Source organism: Scylla paramamosain, chromosome 25, assembly GCF_035594125.1.
Source record: "Scylla paramamosain isolate STU-SP2022 chromosome 25, ASM3559412v1, whole genome shotgun sequence".
Taxonomy (NCBI): Eukaryota; Metazoa; Arthropoda; class Malacostraca; order Decapoda; family Portunidae; genus Scylla; species Scylla paramamosain.
The window spans coordinates 13,505,933-13,522,078 of record NC_087175.1 but is presented as its reverse complement, the minus strand read 5'-3'; the positions used below and the strand labels follow the sequence as shown (position 1 = coordinate 13,522,078).

General features: G+C 40.3%; 1 protein-coding gene across 1 annotated transcript in view; it reads right to left on the bottom strand.

Annotated features, from left to right (window-relative positions):
* LOC135113220 (uncharacterized) overlaps positions 1 to 16,146 on the bottom strand; it is a 633,180-nt gene that overhangs the window by 271,152 nt on the left and 345,882 nt on the right. The gene's annotated exons all lie outside the window — the stretch shown is intronic.

Sequence of the window (16,146 nt, the reverse complement as noted above, 5' to 3'; positions counted from 1 at the left end):
AACCTTCTATCTGATCGCCAGTATGGGTTCCGTCAAGGCCGCTCTACTGGTGATCTTCTGGCTTTCCTTACTGAGTCTTGGTCATCCTCTTTTAGAGATTTTGGTGAAACTTTTGCTGTTGCCTTGGACATATCAAAGCTTTTGAAAGAGTCTGTCAAAAAGCTTTGATTTTCAAACTGCCCTCCTACAGCTTCTATTCTTCTCTCTCTAACTTCATCTCAAGTTTCCTTTCTGACCATTCAATTGCTGCTATGGTAGACAGTCATTGTTCTTCTCCTAAATCTCTTAATGGTGGTGTTCCTCAGGGTTCTGTCCTGTCACCCACTCTCTTCTTATTATTCATTAATGATCTAAACCAAACTTCTTGTCCTATCCACTCCTATGCTGATGATACCACCCTGAACTTTTCCATGTCTTTTCATAGACATCCAACCCTTCAGGAGGTAAACATTTCACGCAGGGAAGCCACAGAACGCTTGACTTCTGATCTTTCTAAAATTTCTGATTCGGGCAGAGCAAACTTGGTATTGTTCAATGCCTCAAAAACTCAATTCCTCCATCTATCAACTTAACACAACCCTCCAGACAACTATTCCCTCTTATTCAATGACACTCAACTGTCCCCCTCTTCTACACTGAACATCCTCAGTCTGTCCTTTACTTATAATCTAAACTGGAAACTTCACATCTCATCTCTAGCTAAAACAGCTTCTATGAAGTTAGGCATTCTGAGACATTTCCGCCAGTTTTTCTTACCCCCCCAGCTGCTAACTCTGTACAAGGGCCTTATCTGTCCATGTATTGATTATGCTTCATATTTCGGGGGGGGTGTTCCACTCATACTGCTCTTCTAGACAGGGTGGAATCAACAGCTTTTCATCTCATCAACTCCTCTCCTCTAACTGACTGTCTTCAGCCTCTTTCTCACCACCGCAATGTTGCTTCTCTAGCTATTTTCTACTGCTATTTTCATACTAACTGCTCTTCTGACTTGCCAACTGCATGCCTCCCCTCCTCCCGTGGCTTTGCTGCACAAGACTTTCTTCTTTCTCTCACCCCTATTCTGTCCACCTCTCTAATGCAAGAGTTAACTGGTATTCTCAATCATTCATCCCTTTCTCTGGTAAACTGTGGAACTCCCTGCCTGCTTCTGTATTTCCACCTTCCTATGACCTGAATTCTTTCAAGAGGGAGGTTTCAAGACACTTATCCATCAATTTTTGACTACTGCTTTGACCCTTTTATGGGACTGGCATTTCACTGGGCTATTTTTTTTTTTTTATTGGATTTCTGTTGCCCTTGGCCAGTGTTCCTCCTACATAAAAAAAAAAAAGTTGAAGGCTAGTTCACCAGGATGGTCAGTGAAGGGAGAGGAAAGCCAAAGCTTGTGGTGAACATTGAAGTCTCCAAGAATGAAGATCTCTGCAAAAGGGAAGAGGGTCAGAATGTGCTCCACTTTGGAAGTTGAGTAGTCAAAGAATTTCTTATAGTCAGAGGAGTTAGGTGAGAGGTATACAACACAGATAAATTTAGTTTGAGAGTGACTCTGTAGTCGTAGCCAGATGGTGGAAAACTCAGAAGATTCAAGAGTGTGGGCACGAGAGCAGGTTAAGTCATTGCGCACATAAACGCAACATCCAACTTTGGATCGAAAATGAGGATAGAGAAAGTAGGAGGGAACGGAAAAGGGGCTACTGTCAGTTCCCTCAGACACCTGAGTTTCAGTGAGGAAAAGAAGATGAGGTTTAGAAGAGGAGAGGTGGTGTTCTACAGATTGAAAATTAGATCTTAGACTGAGAATGTTGCAGAAGTTAATGAAGAAAAAGTTGAAAGGCAGTCCGACCTGGGGACATTTATGGTCCCCTCCCCAGATGGGGACTCCGAGGCTGGTGTAGGAGTCGCCATAATAATTTTGAAATTTTTGAATGAAGGGTGTGTGTGTTATTAGGTGCTTGTAGTTTTGTGTGGAGGAAGAGAGTTGTCTTTAGAGAGCAGGCTGTGACTGCCCACTTGTGTTGTGAGACAAAGAGAAATGTTCAGTGAGATCACAGCTGGGTTTAATGATAAGTTCGCAGCACCCCCTGGACAGTGCTTTAGACCTCACTAGGAGTAATTATCATTTCGGCAGGTGTCTACCGCCTCCTCCAAAGGATATTGACAAGATACATGCATAGAGCCAAAGATGGAAACTAGAATTTAATGCATGAAAATTCCACATGTTGGAAATAGGAAAAAGTAAAAAGAGACCTTCATGGAATTACAAAATGGGAGGAGAAATAATAATGAAAAGTAATGAAAAAAAAGATTTGGGATTAATGATCTGTGACATATTATCACCTGAAAACAAACAAATGGGATATTTGGCTCTACATACAGCTTGTTAACAAACATTAATATGGCATTTAACTACTTACATAAAGAAATTATGAAGAAAATTATAACAAACGTGATACGTCCTGAGTTGGAATACAATGCATTAATTTGGGCTCCACATAGAAAAAAGATATATGAAAACTGGAAAGAATACAAAGGATAGCAACAAAGATGGTACCAGAATTGAAAGAATCAAGCTATGAAGAAAGACTTGAAGAAATGGGTTTACCAACACTACAAGAGAGAAGAGAGAGAGGGGGACCTGATAACAATGTACAAAGTAGTAAACAATATAGAAAGAATAGCCAGAAATGACTTGGTACCACAGATGGAAGAGGGAGAGAGACAGACAAGGGGCTGTGGGAAAAAAATAAAGGAGTGGATATTCAAGTGACACCAAGAAATGCAACTTTCCACATAGAACTATTGAAATCTGGAATGATTTGAAGGAAGAGGTGATTCTAGCAAATAGTGTACACATGTTTAAAGAGAAACTGGATAAATATGGTTATGGAGACAGGACAGAATGAGCTTTGGCTTATGCCCTGTACAACACAACTAGATTAATACAACTAGCTAAATACACACACCATGTGACACCTGTGGCAGCCACCCTTGAATGATATTATGCAAAGGAAGAGAGGAACCTTGACATCACACAGTTATGTCTGGTTCCATCAAGCTAACAGATGATGATTAGGAGAACTGAATCTACTAACAAGTTCAAAAAACATTGTTCCATCTCTAGAGTATAAATTGGTTACAGTAGAATATGTGTAAAATATGAAAAATAAATAAATAAATAAAAGTTAGTAAACATTTTCTTTCCATTTCTTCAACTCCCTATTGTTCCTGTAATGCTGCTGGCATTGATTTATCAGTCAGTCTCGGAATCAGCACATTTCATCATTTTCTTGATATATGACATGTAACAATACAAAAAAATGCAGGTGCTGATGAGTGATAATAACGTAAAGCTTGCTGGTATAATAATGGAGACAAGGAGAGCAATGATTTCCTTTGAACTTGTAATTCAGTCATATTCATGATTAGCAGTAATGTCTTGTGAACAACATGGTAGGCTTAGTTTTCCTACATATCATTATGGAAGCTTGAGAATATCTACTGTATTTTTATAGTATGTAACACACACACACACACACACACACACACACACACACACACACACACACACACACACACACACACACACACACACACCTAAGACCTAAGACCTAAGTTACGAGGAAAGACTGGAAGAAATTGGATTACCAACACTGCAAGAAAGAAGGGAAAGAGGAGACCTGATAACAATGTTCAAATTAGTAAATGGCATGGAGAAGATAGACAGAGATGACCTAGTTGTAAAAGTGGAGGAAGGAGATAGACATACAAGGGGACATATGAAGAAATTAAAGAAGAGTCATTGTTTGGGAGATATTAAGAAATACAGCTTTCCGCATCGAACGGTTGAAATATGGAATAACTTAAAAGAAGAGGTAGTTGCGGCAAAGAGTATGCACATGTTTAAAGAGAAATTGGACAAATTCGGGTATGGAGACAGGACTAATTGAGCTTTGGCTCGGACCCTGTATTATACAACTAGGTAAATACACACACACACACACACACACACACACACACACAAAATGATAAATGGTATGGAAAATGTGGACAAAGAAGGTTTTATAAATTTAGACACAGAGAGTACAAGGAGGACAATAAGAAGTTGAAGAAAGTTAACTGTAGAAGAGACATTAAGAAGTATAGTTTTCCTCACAAAAGTGTGAACAAATGGAATGAACACAGTGAAGATGCTGTAAATGCCAAAACTATCAGTGCTTTTAAGACCAAACTAGATAGATACAGGGAGGGGATACTATGAGATTACTCCCCTCCTGTAAACCACAATTAGGTAAATACAACTAAGTAAAAACACACACACACACACACACACACACACACACACAGGACATCTGATCATGGCAGCCAGTAGGACACCCACAGGAAGAGGAGTCTTGGATTTTAGTGGTTTTGCACAGGATGGTGGCCAGTTGCAGGAGAAACTGAATGCAAGGAAATTAACCATGCTGGAGGTGAAGGTGGAAGAGATATGGGAGAAGGTAAGAGACCTAGAAATAAGAAATGGGAGGTTGGAACAAGAAAACAAGTCACTAAGAAAGGAATTAGAAAATGAAGAGAAACTGCTGCAGAAAGAGATACATGATAAAGCCAAATTAGAATACTGGAAATGAAAATGGGAATGATGGATTAAATCATAAAGGCTAGAGAAATACAAATGAATATGCTGGAGGAATAGATGAAAAAGATTGAAGTCCAAGACAAAAACAGGGATAAGCAAATTAAGGAAAGCCAAGAACAAGTTAAGGAAATGGCAGAAAGATTCATAAATAAGTGCGAGGAGTTGGAGAAAAAAGTGAGTTATACAGAAGTAGTGAAGGATCAGATGAGTAAAGAAGGCTTGACTAAAGAGGTTATAAAGGTAATAAAGGAAAAGGAAAACCTGGTAAGAGACTGTAGATAAAAAGAAGACCGTAATGATCTTTGGTCTGGAAGAAAGTGAGATAAAAAACTGGTATAAAAGAGAAGCAAAACAAAGAAAAACAGCTCGATTAGTACTGAGTGTGATAAATGAAGGGGATACAAAGCTGGAAGATCAAATAGAGGTGTACAGGATTGGTAAATATGATCAAGGAAAAAGTAGACCATTGAAAATCAAACTAAAATCCCAAACAGCAGCTGAAGAAACATTGGCAAATGCGTGGAAGCTAGCCAAAAGTAACAAGTTCAAACAAGTCTGGATTAGAAGAGAAATGAATGAGGAGGAAAGGAAAAAAACTTAATGAATTGAGAAGTGAAGCAAAAGAAAGGAATGAACTGAGAACACAAGAGGAAAAGGAACTTTTTTCTGGAGAGTAATGGACCTAAGGTTGAGGAAGTGGTACATGCAAAGAGTGAAGGGTGCAGAGGCACAGCTGTAAGAGAGGGAGGGACATGGACAGTGGCATACACTAATGTGGATGGTTTAGTTTCAGTGATGGATGAAGTGAATGAATTTATAAAAGCAAATGAACCAGACATCATGGCAATGGTAGAAACTAAACTAAGAAATTCAGAGACACCAAATTTAGGAGGGGGAAAGTACAATATGTGGATAAGAAATAGATGTGGAAAAGGAGGAGGTGAAGTGATGATGCTTGTTAAAAAGGGTATCAGGGTGGAGAGTGTGGAAAAGGAAGAAGGCTTGGTGGAAGGCCTAAACTTACAACTAATAAATGGAAAAAGAGGATTATGATATGTCACAGTGGTGTATGTCCCACCAAAAGCAAAGACCTGGAATAGACAAGAGCATGAACAGTTGCTGAGTGAGACAAAAGAATGGCTTGTAAAGAAAATTAAAGAAAACAACAAAATTGTTATAATGGGAGATTTTAATTGTAAAGACAGAAATTGGGAGGAGTGGAACACAAGAGGAGGAGAAAACTCATGGGAAGATAAGGTTCTGAAACTGGCAATGAACAATATTATGACACAGTAGGTTGAGGAAAACCCTAGATACAGAGGAGGAGAGGAGCCATCAAGACTTGATTTGGTATTATCAAAAGAAACAGATATTATAGAAGACATGAACTATAGTTGTCCACTAGGAAAAAGTAACCATGTCATGATAAGGTTTTGTATTAAAGAAAAAAGAGAGGAAAGTAGATGTGAAGATTATAAAAATGAAATATTTAATTATGATAAGTCAAATTTTGAACAAATGAGGAGATACTTTGGTGAAGCAGAGTGGAGTATACTTATCACAGCAAGTAATGTGCAAAAGAAGTGGGAAGCTTTCATCAATATTTATGAAGAGGGAGTGAAAAGATATGTACCAAAAGTAGAGACAAAGAGAAGATATAACAATGACTGGTATAATACAAGATGTGAAACAGCTAGGGAGGAGAGGGAAACGGCATGGAATAGATGGTGGAGGAAAAATACGCAGGAGCTATGGCAAAACTACACAACTACAAGAAATGAATATGTAAGGGTTATTAGAGAAGAAAGGAAAAATTATGAGAAAGATGTTATGGACAAATGCAGAGGAACCAAAACTATTCTTCAGATATGTGAACAGCAAAATGAAAAATAGAGAAGGAATAAGCAGATTGAAGGTGAATGGTCAAATGTGTGAGGATCTGGCTGAATTGGCACAGATAATGAGTAGGAGTTTTCAATCAGTATTCACAAAAGAGAAAACATTTGTGTGGCAGAGTGAAATGAGTGAAGAAATGGGTCTGGGGGAAATCCAAGTGACTGAAGAGGATGTCCAGAAACAGGTGGAGGGACTAGACGTTAAGATGGCCCCTGGACCTGATGGAGTGTCAGGATGGATACTAAAAGAGTGCAATCAGCAGTTAACATGGGTAATACATAATATTATTGAAAGCTCCCTAATTGAAAGCAGAGTCCCAATTGAATGGAAGAGAGCTAACATAGTGCCAATCTACAAAGGTGGTAGTAAAGAGGAGCCCTTAAACTATAGACCTGTGTCTCTAACAAGTGTGGTGTGCAAAATGTGTGAAAGATTGCTGAAAGATAAATGGATGCAGTACCTAGAAGGAAATGTGATAATAAAGCAACAATTTGGATTTAGGAGAGGGAGATCATGTCTTACAAACTTATTGAGTTTCTATTCTAGAGTGGTGGATATAATGCAAGAAAGAGATGGATGAGCTGATTGTGTTTATTTAGGCCTGAAGAAGGCCTTTGATAAAGTGCCACACAAGAAATTGGTGTGGAAGTTGAAGCATAATGGTGGGCTAAGGGGGGGGCCTGCTAAGATGGATGGAAAATTTCTTGACAAACAGAGAAATGAGAATGGTGGTAAAAGATAAAAAATCATCAGGGAGGGAAGTCATAAGTGGAGTACCCCAAGGCTCAGTACTTGCACCAATCATGTTTGCAGTCTATATAAATGATATGACAGAGAGTGTGAACAGCTACATGAGCCTTTTTCCGGATGATGCAAAGTTGCTGAAGAAAGTTGAGAGTGCAGAGGACTGTAGAACATTACAAGAAGACCTGAACAAGATATCAGAGTGGAGTTATAGATGGGAAATAGAATTTAATTTAAAGAAGTGTAAGGTAATAGAATTTGGAAAAAGTACAAGAAGAGTAAAAGGAAATTATGTGTTGAATGGTGTAAGGTTGAGTGGAACAGAAGAGGAAAAGAATCTCGGTGTTATGGTGACTGGGAACCTGACCCCGGAGAGACACATTAGCAAAATTACAGGAGAAACCTATAACTTGTTGAGAAAAATAAGGCAGGCCTTTGCATATATGGATGAGGAGATGGTCAGGAAGATGATTGTGTTGCTGATAAGACCTTGACTAGAATATGCAGCAGTAATGTGGTCACCATACAAGACAAAAGGATATAAGGAAGTTGGAGATGGTTCAGAGAGCAGCTATGAAGATGGTAGTAAGTATCAGGGACTTGTCAAATGAAGAGAGACTGGAAAGGCTACATCTACCAATGTTGGAAAAGAGGAGAGAAAGGGGAGACTTGATTGTGATATACAAAGCATATGAGGGAGTAGAGGAGGTGGACCGGAGGGACTTAATGGTCTGGGATACACAGGACACTAGAGGACATGGGAAGAGGCTGAAGAGGAGTGCTTGTAGAAAAGACATATAGAAGTATTGATGTATGGAACAGTCTGGATGAGGAGATAGTAAATGCAGAAAATATACATGGATTCAAGGCTAAGTTGGATATTAAAAGATATGGAGATGGGACAGCACAAGCATAGCTCTTTTCCCATAAAGCACAACTAGGTAGAACAACTAGGTAAATACAAACACACACACACACACACACACACACACAATGAGTGCTGAGTGGAATGAAAAAACTAGATAGGGAACATCGCTTCGTAATGAACAAAAGAGAAACAAGAGGACGTGGAAGAACCATATTAACAAGATAACAGGTGAAACTCTCAGCCTACTAAGAAATATAAAAATTGCCTTTACTTATCTGGATGTAGAAATGATGAAAATAATCACCACAATGATACATTCAAGATTAGAATACGCATGAACCACCACATGAAAAAAAGCACATATGAAAGTTGGAAGGAATACAGAGAGCAGCAACAAAGACGATAATGAAGTTGCAAGATTTGTCATATGAGGAGCGACTAGCTAGAGTGCAACTCCCAACCTTGGAAAAGAGACGAGAGAGAGAGAGGTGACTTGATTGCATTGTATAGATTGCTGAGTGGGATGGAAAAACTAGATAGGGAACATCTCTTTATAATGAATGAAAGAGAAACAAGAGGACATGGAAGAAAACTAAAAGTAACCACCTGCAAAAGGACATAAAGAAGTTTAGCTTCCCTCATAGAAGAAGCATAGAGGCATGGAATGGACTGGAAGAGGAAGTGGTGTGTGCTACAAATATTCATGACTTTAAGGAAAAGTTGGATAAAAACAGTTATGGAGACGGGACGGTATGAGCTTAGCTCCTTTCCTTTGTGTCACAACTAGGTAAATGCACACACACACATTATTACTATTACTATAATTGCTGTTATTATTATTATTATTATTATTATTATTATTATTATTATTATTATTATTATTATTATTATTTTAATAATGTTAAGAGAGAGAGAGAGAGAGAGAGAGAGAGAGAGAGAGAGAGAGCATTATGAACTTGCAGCTATATGTTATGAATACTACTGTGGGTTTGCAATGGATGAATACCTACTTACCTACTAAGTGGGTTTTAGCCACACTGAAAAAGTGTTACCAGGATCTTGGCTGGGGACCCAACTCACATGTATCCCACCAAAAACTTTCCCTAAACTCTGCCCTTTTGAAAGTGGTTTCATTTACTAGTTGAATTTTAATGCAAAACAGGCAGCAGCAAAATTATAGTTCGAAAGGAATTATTCGTATATTTTTATTTTATTTTTTTATGTAGGAGAGGCACTGGCCAAGGTCAACGAAAATCCAATAAAAAAAAAAAATGCCCACTGAGATGCTAGTTCCATAAAAGGGTCCAAAGTGGTACTTAAAAATTGAAGGATGAGTGTCTTGAAACCTCCCTCTTGAAGGAATTCAAGTCATAGGAAGGTGGAAATACAGAAGCAGGCAGGGAGTTCCAGAGTTTATCAGAGAAAGGGATGAATGATTGAGAATATTGGTTAACTCTTGCATTAGAGAGGTGGACAGAATAGGGGTGAGAGAAAGAAGAAAGTCTTGTGTAGTGAGGCTGCAGGAGGAGGGGAGGCATGCAGTTAGCATGAAAATACTGGTAGAAGACAGCTAGAGATGCAACATTGCAGTGATGAGAGAGAGAGAGGCTGAAGACAGTCAGTTAGAGGAGAGGAGTTGATGAGAGAAAAAAATTTTGATTCCATCCTGTCTAAAAGAGCAGTATGAGTGGAACCTCCCCAGACATGTGAAGCATACTCCATACATGGACAGATAAGGCCCTTGTACAGAGTTAGCAGCTGGGGGGGGGGTGAGAAAAACTGGCAGAGACGTCTCAGAACACCTAACTTCATAGAAGCTGTTTTAGCTAGAGATGAGATGTGAAGTTTCCAGTTCAGATTATAAGTAAAGGACAGACTGAGGATGTTCAGTGAAGAAGAGGGGGACAGTTGAGTGTCATTGAAGAGAGAGGCTGAAGACAGTCAGTTAGAGGAGAGGAGTTGAGGAGATGAAAAGCTTTTGATTCCACCCTGTCTAAAAGAGCAGTATGAGTGAAACCTCCCCAGACATGTGAAGCATACTGCATACATGGACAGATAAGGCCCTTGTACAGAGTTAGCAGCTGTGGGAGTGAGAAAAACTGGCAGAGATATCTTAGAATGACTGACTTCATAGAAGCTGTTTTAGCTAGAGATGAGATGTGAAGTTTCCAGTTCAGATTATAAGTAAAGGACAGACCGAGAATGTTCAGTGTAGAAGAGGGTACAGTTGAGTGTCACTGAAGAAGAGGGGACAGTTGTCTGGAAGGTTTTGTCAAGTTGATAGATGGAGGAATTGAGTTTTTGAGGCATTAAACAATACCAAGTTTGCCCTGCCCAATCAGAAATTTTAGAAAGATCAGAATTCAGGTGTTATGTGGCTTCTCTGCGTGAAATGTTTACTTCCTGAAGGGTTGGACGTCTATGAAAAGACGTGGAAAAGTGCAGGGTGGTATCATCAGCTTTGGAGTGGATAGGACAAGACGTTTGGTTTAAAAGGTCATTGATGAATAATAAGAAGAGAGTGGGTGACAGGACAGAACCCTGAGGAACACCACTGTTAAGAGATTTAGGAGAATAACAGTGACCACAGCAGCAATAGAACAGTCAGAAGGGAAACCTGAGATGAAGTTATAGAGAGAAGGATAGAAGTCATAGGAGGGTATTTTGGAAATCAAAGCTTTGTGCCAGACTCTATCAAAAGCTTTTGATATGTCCAAGGCAACAGCAAAAGTTTCACCAAAATCTCTAAAAGAGAATGACCAAGATTCAGATGGGAAAGCCAGAAGATCACCAGTAGAGTGGCCTTGACAGAAACCGTACTGGCAATCTGATAAAAGATTATGAAGTGATAGATGTTTAAGAATCTTTCTGTTGAGGATAGATTCAAAAACTTTAGATAAGCAGGAAATTAAAACAATAGGATGGTAGTTTGAGGGATTAGAACAGTCACTCTTTTTAGGAACAGGCTGAATGTAGGCAAACTTCCAGCAAGAAGGAAAGGTAGATGCTGACAGACAGAGCTGAAAGAGTTTGACAAGGCAAGGTGCAAGCATGGAGGCACAGTTTCGAAGAACAATAGGAGGGACCCTATCAGGTCCATAAGCGTTCCAAGGGTTTATGCCAGTGAGGGCATGGAAAACATCATTGCGAAGAATTTTAATAGGTAGCATGAAGTAGTCAGAGGGTGGAGGAGAGGGGGCAATAAGCCCAGAATCATCCAAGATAGGGTTTTTAGCATTTTTTTTATTTTTTTATGTAGGAAGGACACTGGCCAAGGGCAACAAAAATCTAATAAAAAAATGCCCACTGAAATGCCAGTCCCATAAAAGGGTCAAAGCACTGGTCAAAAATTGGTGGATAAGTGTCTTGAAACCTCCCTCTTGAAGGAATTCAAGTCATAGGAAGGTGGAAATACAGAACCAGGCAGGGAGTTCCAGAGTTTACCAGGGAAAGAGATGAATAATTGAGAATACTGGTTAACTCTTGTGTTAGAGAGGTGGACAGAATAGGGGTGAGAGAAAGAAGAAAGTCTTGTGCAGCGAGGCCGCGGAAGGAGGGGAGGCATGCAGTTAGCAAGAGCAAGATCAGAAGAGCAGTTAGCATGAAAATAGCGGTAGAAGACAGCTAGATATGCAACACTGCGGCGGTGAGAGAGAGGCTGAAGACAGTCAGTTAGAGGAGAAGAGTTGATGAGACGAAAAGCTTTTGATTCCACCCTGTCTAGAAGAGCAGTATGAGTGGAACGCCCCCAGACATGTGAAGCATACTCCATACATGGACGAATAAGGCCCTTGTACAGAGTTAGCAGCTGGGGGAGTGAGAAAAACTGGCGGAGATGTCTCAGAACGCCTAACTTCATAGAAGCTGTTTTAGCTAGAGATGAGATGTGAAGTTTCCAGTTCAGATTATAAGTAAAGGACAGGCCGAAGATGTTCAGTGTAGAAGAGGGGGACAGTTGATTGTCATTGAAGAAGAGGGGAAAATTGTCTGGAAGGTTGTGTCGAGTTGATAGATGGAGGAATTGAGTTTTTGAGGCATTGAACAATACCAAGTTTGCTCTGCCCCAATCAGAAATTTTAGAAAGATCAGAAGTCAGGCGTTCTGTGGCTTCCCTGCGTGATATGTTTACCTCCCGAAGAGTTGTACGTCTATGAAAAGACGTGGAAAAGTGCAGGGTGGTATCATCAGCGTAGGAGTGGACAGGATAAGAAGTTTGGTTTAGAAGATCATTAATGAATAATAAGAAGAGAGTGGGTGACAGGACAGAACCCTGAGGAACACCACTGTTAATAGATTTAGGAGAAGAACAGTGACCGTCTACCGTCCACAGCAGCAATAGAACGGTCAGAAAGGAAACTTCAGATGAAGTTACAGAGAGAAGGATAGAAACTGTAGAAGGGTAGTTTGGAAATCAAAGCTTTGTGCCAGACTCTATCAAAAGCTTTTGATATGTCCAAGGCAACAGCAAAAGTTTCACTAAAATCTCTAAAAGAGGATGACCAAGACTCAGTAAGGAAAGCCAGAAGATCACCAGTAGAGCGGCCTTGACGGAACCCATACTGGCGATTAGATAGAAGGTTGTGAAGTGATAGATGTTTAAGAATCTTCCTGTTGAGGATAGATTCAAAAACTTTAGATAAGCAGGAAATTAAAGCAATAGGACGGTAGTTTGAGGGATTAGAACAGTCACCCTTTTTAGGAACAGGTTGAATGTAGGCAAACTTCCAGCAAGAAGGAAAGGTAGATGTTGACAGACAGAGGTGAAAGAGTTTGACTAGGCAAGGTGCAAGCACGGAGGCACAGTTTTGGAGAACAATAGGAGGGACCCCATCAGGTCCATAAGCCTTCCGAGGGTTTAGGCCAGCGAGGGCATGGAAAACATCATTGCAAAGAATTTTAATAGGTGGCATGAAGTAGTCAGAGGGTGGAGGAGAGGGAGGAACAAGCCCAGAATCATCCAAGGTAGAGTTTTTAGCAAGGTTTGAGCAAAGAGTTCAGCTTTAGAAATAGATGTGATGGCAGTGGTGCCATCTGGTTGGAGTAGAGAAGGGAAAGAAGAAGAAGCAGAGTTATTGGAGATATTTTTGGCTAGATGCCAGAAATCACGAGGGGAGTTAGATCTTGAAAGGTTTTTACATTTTCTATTAATGAAGGAGTTTTTGGCTAGTTGGAGAACAGACTTGGCATGGTTCCGGGCAGAAATATAAAGTGCATGAGATTTTGGTGATGGAATGCTTAAGTACCTTTTGTGGGCCACCTCTCTATCATGTATAGTACGAGAACAAGCTGTGTTAAACCAAGGTTTAGAAGGTTTAGGACGAGAAAAAGAATGAGGAATGTATGCCTCCATGCCAGACACTATCACCTCTGTTATGCGCTCAGCACACAAAGACGGGTCTCTGACACGGAAGCAGTAGTCATTCCAAGGAAAATCAGCAAAATACCTCCTCAGATCCCCCCAACTAGCAGAGGCAAAACGCTAGAGGCACCTTCGCTTAGGGGGATCCTGAGGAGGGATTGGAGTGATAGGACAAGATAAAGATACGAGATTGTGATCGGAGGAGCCCAGTGGAGAAGAAAGGGTGACAGCATAAGCAGAAGGATTAGAGGTCAGGAAAAGGTCAAGAATGTTGGGCGTATCTCCAAGACGGTCAGGAATACAAGTAGGGTGTTGCACCAATTGCTCTAGGTCATGGAGGATAGCAAAGTTGTAGGCTAGTTCACCAGGATGGTCAGTGAAGGGAGAGGAGAGCCAAGCCAAGTTTGAGCGAAGAGTTCAGCTTTAGAAATAGATTTGATAGCAGTGGTGCCATCTGGTTGAAATAAGGGAGGGAAAGAAGAAGAAGCAAAGTTATTGTAGATATTTTTGGCTAGATGCCAGAAGTCACGAGGGGAGTTAAATCCTGAAAGATTTTGATGCTTTCTGTTAATGAAGGAGTTTTTGGTTAATTGGAGAACAGACTTAGCATAGTTCCAGGTAGAAATATAAATTGCATGAGATTCTGGTGATGGAAGACTTAAGTACCTTTTGTGGGCCACCTCTCTATCATGTATAGCATGAGAACAAACTGTGTTAAACCAAGGTTTGGAAAGTTTAGGTCAAGGAAAAGAATGAGGAATGTATGCCTCCATGCCAGACACTATCACCTCTGTTATGCGCTCAGCACACAAAGATGGGTCTCTGACATGGAAGCAGTAGTCATTCCAAGAAAAATCAGCAAAATACCTCCTCAGGTCCCCCCAACTAGCAGAGACAAAACGTCAGAGGCACCTTCGCTTAGGGGGATCCTGAGGAGGGATTGGAGTGATAGGACAAGATACAGATTGTGATCGTAGGAGCCCAACGGGGAAGAGAGGGTGACAGCATAAGCAGAAGGTTTAGAGGTCAGGAAAAGGTCAAGAATGTTGGACGTATCTCCAAAATGATCAGGAATACAAGTAAGGTGTTCCACCAATTGCTCTATGTTGTGGAGGATAGTTGAAGTTAAAGGCTAGTTCACCAGGATGGTCAGTGAAGGGAGAGGAAAGCCAAAGCTGGTGGAGAACATTGAAGTCTCCAAGAATGGAGATCTCTGCAAAAGGAAAGAGGGTCAGAATGTGCTCCACTTTGGAAGTTCAGTAGTCAAAGAATTTCTTATAGTCAGAGGAGTTAGGTGAGAGGTATACAGCACAGATAAATTTAATTTGAGAGTGACTCTGTAGTCATAGCCAGATGGTGGAAAACTCAGAAGATTCAAGAGCATGGGCACGAGAGCAGGTTAAGTCATTGCGCACGTAAACACAACATCCAGCTTTGGATGAAAAATGAGGATTGAGAAAGTAGGAGAGAACAGAAAAGGGGCTACTGTCAGTTGTCTCAGATATCTGAGTTTCAGTGAGGAAAAGAAGATGAGGTTTAGAAGAGGAGAGGTGGTGTTCTACAGATTGAAAATTAGATCTTAGACTGAGAATGTTGCAGAAGTTAATGAAGAAAAAGTTGGGGGGGGTGTCAAGACACTTAGGGTCATCGACGGAAGGGCAGTCCGATCTGGGGACATTTATGGTCCCCTCTCCAGATGGGGACTCCGAGGCTGGTGTAGGAGCCGCCATGATAATTTTGGAATTTTGAGTGAAGGGTGTGTGTGTTATTAGATGCTTTTAGTTTTGTGTGGAGAAAGAGAGTTGTCTTTAGAGGGCAGGCTGTGACTGCCCCCTTGTGTTGTGAGACACAATGGGAAACGTTCAATGAGGTCACAGCTGGGTTTAATGATAACTTCACAGCATCCCCTGAACAGTGCAAGCACTGTTCAGGGGGTACTGAGTGACTAACAATTGACTGAGTGCTCTCACGGTACTATGATGATGCCTGCTAGATTGTGAAATTTTCATTCACAAGCCCATATACTACTTATATGACATTTTATCATAAATCTGAGTATAACCTTGTATTCAGGAGAGTTTGTTCTATAAAATGGGATTGTTTATATTAGTAATTATTACAAAGTCACTGCAGATTGCTGCAATAAACCAAATGTGTTATAAACATTCCAGACACAATTTTTCACTTAAATTCATCATATTTCTGTTAATTTCCTATTTGCAAAAGCTTTAAAATCATGTTTAGGTTCAACATTCATTACTGAATATAACAATATGATATAAAATGTACTACATAGAATATGAAGTGATAGGTGACCTAGATTTTAAAGTATGTCTGTGATGCTGCTTAGTAATTTCTTGCTTAGGACCCACTTAGAAAATGGCAGCGGCAGCAAAACAGAGAGTGGACATTCAAGTTTGGTGTAGTCTATTGGCTCAGTTAGACCAGGAAGGTTTGGGGAAGGAGGAAGAATGTGGAATGTACACCTCTATGCCAAAACTATCACCTCTGTTATTTGCTCAACACACAGAAATGGGCCACTGACACAGAAACAGCACCCATTCCTTGGAAAATCAGAATAATACCAGCTCTGATCCCTCCAATGAGCAGAGGCATAATGCCAAAGAGAGGAGGATCCTATGA